The 3813-nt window shown below is 35.5% G+C and overlaps 1 pseudogene; it reads right to left on the minus strand.

Annotated features, from left to right (window-relative positions):
* Positions 1–708, minus strand: LOC117028766 (taste receptor type 2 member 14-like; annotated as a pseudogene).
* Positions 709–3813: the final 3105 nt, after the last annotated feature.

The following is a 3813-nucleotide window of genomic DNA, read 5'->3' on the forward strand; positions in this document are numbered from 1 at the left end:
TCAATTGATTTTCCTCTGGAGTACGCAAAATGACCCTCTAAATCGTCTATGGGCCTGTGGGTTCCCAAACTTTGAACTCGAACGTCAGCCACCACAGCCCTGAAAGACAGGACTGTCTCAGCCTATTGTTTCCCAGAATCAGGACACACAAGTCACCTGAAGGATAAACAATTTCTACAGCCTGGTAAAACGTTAACAGTCAGATTTTTCTCCAGCAACTCAGAGCTCCAAAGTGGCACAAAAAGAAAAAGAAAAAGGCATATAACAAGAGGAAGGTGATCGTACTCGCGTGGCTTCAATGTGGGCCTTGGTGCTGGCACCTCTGGAGCTTTGGCGTTGTGCTGCATCTTATTAAGATGTTGCCGCAGGGAGAAGGTTAGCAGGAGAAAAACTGTCAGGGACACAGTACAGGATATGAAACTATACATAGTATTAGTGAGTAAAGCAAGATTGGAAAATTGTGCAAAGTGACTCATCCTGGACCTGCAAGTCATGTTTCCTTTATATCCATTGATCCAGATATTGATATGTATATTCATCAGAGCAATATTAGAAATCAGAAGGAACAAGGTCACCAGTAGTTCTTATCACTGAAACCACCTTTTAAACTCTCCACCTTAGGTAGAGAAAAATAAAGTTACAATATTGGCCAGATGGTTTTAGGGGTCCAATGATGTGGTTCACATGTTGAGGCCTCTTTTCTAACATAAATGACAAGTTACCCTAACTTACATTTCTCTTCACTAAAAATGAGGCACGTGGGTTTTTTTGGGCCTCTTTGAATTTTAAAGCCAACATATACCACATTCGAGAATATTGCTCTGACCCATTTATGGAGTTTCCCTAAAGCCTACTGGTTTCCAGTGAAGTCCAGAGCAAGAAAGGGCTCTATAGCAGGTTTAGGCTGTGGTCCTTGCTGCTCTGTCCATTGGGCCAAATGAGTCAGCAGATTCAGAGCTGCTAGAAACATTTTTAAGGGGCATGGACACCATGTATCTTACCGAGAAGACCCATGAGAGAGTAGGAGAGTAAACCCCTGGTGAATTAGTGCAAGGTCGTCCCCACATGGGCAGAGGACTGCCTTCTGTTTGAAAAAGAAAATGGAGAGAGCACATCACTAAACTAAGCATGGGGGTCCTCTAAGTGTGAGGCCACTACAAGCACACAGGTTGTGTATTTGGAAAGCTAGCCTTAATTGGAGGGCATGAGTACATGTGAGTGGCACAAGGGGTGGTCTGTATTAGACACAAATTTGTGTGCTTCCTCAAGAGTCCTTTCACTGTCTCCTATTCTTATGGTCACCACCCTGTCAGAGTCAGATCATCTTTCCATTTTGGACTTGAATGGAACACCACACTGTGGAGCATAAGATCTGACTTTTAAATGGGCACCAAGGAGTAAACAGAGATGGTAGCTCTGTTTTGAATGAACTCTGTCCAATGGGAAATAGAAGACAGGAGAGAGCTGAGAATATACATTCTCTCTCCTCTCTCTCCTCCATAGACTTATGCTACATGTGGTTCTTCCTTATAACCCTCCTGAAAAAGTCCTGTGCCAAGTACTAACCATATCCTGTCTCTCAACACATTGTAAGACAGCAGCCAGCAGAGTAATACATCACAGCACCTCATTCCACATCTTCTCTTGCCTCATTTCTGTATATCATCCTCATTGCTACCTGTGAGACTTGCTTTCCCAAATAAATGTCATCACTTTAATCCCTAATTTTGGTTCTGGTTTTACAGGCCCCTCACTAAGATATTCATTGAATTGTATAATTGTTATTTGTTCACTCTACGAATACGTGAGTTTATAATACCACCATTAAAAAGTTTATTTAGAACACTTTTAATTTACACAAAGTGATGTCTCAAATATATTTCAATAAAAAATAAAACAAAAAGTTTAGGAAGGATACAGAAAAATATACCCAAAATAACATGTTAGTAAGGTGCTGAGTTAGTAAAGCAATTATTAACTAAATTTTAATAAATCAGATGCCACAATACTCAGCTAGAAAATATCATTAAAATGATATAATAGAAAAAATATGTATATACAAATTTACAAAAATCTTTTATATGATTTTTTAAAACTATTGTGATACATGCTATCTAATGTTGATGTTCCACTTTGTCTCCACTTAACACATGTAATATGGCTGTGTCAAGGTTATATTCTAGTGATATTTCCCCTAGAATTATGGAATAGCCGAACTTCTGCTCTGAGAAATGCTTCTTGTCAAATATACCTGTCACTTCGACAGGAAAACAGAACCAAAAAAATCATACAATTTGCAGGTTTTGTGATGTTTCATTTTAATTCTTTCTCAGCTTTATTACAGTTCATTCGTTCACTTATCCATTGACTTACTCACCAAAAAAAAAAATCATTTTTGACCACTTATTCTATAGGCTGGCTTATAGGTCCTGGGAATGAGCTATAAACAAAAGAGATGTGATCCATACTTTTTCGATGCTTACATTGTACTGGGGAAGATACATGATAAAAAAACAAATCAGATGAGGAGATGATTTATTTTAAAGTTTGAAAATGTTAAAATTTCATAACCCAAGAATTCATACAGTCAAGTAGAATTCAAGTTGTTGAGCAAGATTATACATTCTTTCTTGTAATAAACTTGCTATCAATTAATATGCCAATACTATTTCTCCAATTTCATTGCTTTCCAAAGATTACAATAAAAAATCTTTAAGACATCCCCAATAATCATTATATAGACTTAATCAATGCCATTTTAATATCTGCATAAATGTTCATTGAAATAAATACCATAATTTCTTTAGTGTTCTTATAGTGAATATTTTTTTAGATGGGGAAAATTTGAGTCTTCTTAGCTGAAGTTTAAAAGGAATTTTAAGAATGGAAGATGTAGGAGATGTTTGGCAATTTAATGCCCAGGAGTGGTATAGGAGAACACTGAATTGCATGATATTAGATCTCAATTGCAAAAGCAATCTTCCTTAATTCAAAAACTAGAGAAAAATGACTTTCCTAATAGCATGAAATCTTACAACAGCATTTTAAAAGGTCACGATCATGTTTCTTTCATCTTTATCTCTATGGTAGAATTTGATTTTTTTCTAAGCTTTTCACCTACTTGTATCAAATCAAATATTCTTTAGTACTGTTTATTGTACCCATATAGAGAATTTACTCTAAATGTGTTTGTCATTCTTGTGTACACCTTTCTTAACAAAAGTTCTGATTGCCCGCTATTAACAATGAAGTAAGAATTTATGATGGAATAAAGTCTATCTCAAACATCTATCCTCAACGTGTGATTTAGAATTGAATATCTTTACCATACAAAACATCAAAGGTCCTGACACTAATCAAAACACACTGCGGTACAATTGACAATGAAAAATAACAATGATTTCCTCAAGTAAGTTGTCAGTTCTTAAAAATGCATAACTGTACATCATAAATTCCTCATTTGGAACATGATAACATAGAATATGTATGTGGAAATATCCATGGCTTCATATACTGAGGAATTTCTCAACATATTTTGTATAATTAGATTGATTATCTGAAAAAATTGGTTAAGGGTATGTTATTTCTAATTTTTATTATATTTTTCATACATACACATGTGCATATGCTTTTATGTGGTAAGTTTAGGTAAGGCTTTTCTAGGCAAACATTTGAAAATTATCCAATTACATACACTATGAAAAAACCATTAGAAAGTATAAAATGCTAAAGTCTCCCTAACTTTGTTTTCTGCTCAAACAAAATGATGCCCATTTTATTGACCTATGGTGTTGAAGGTTTCCATTCTTTCAG

Source organism: Rhinolophus ferrumequinum, chromosome 10, assembly GCF_004115265.2.
Source record: "Rhinolophus ferrumequinum isolate MPI-CBG mRhiFer1 chromosome 10, mRhiFer1_v1.p, whole genome shotgun sequence".
NCBI classification, from domain to species: domain Eukaryota; kingdom Metazoa; phylum Chordata; class Mammalia; order Chiroptera; family Rhinolophidae; genus Rhinolophus; species Rhinolophus ferrumequinum.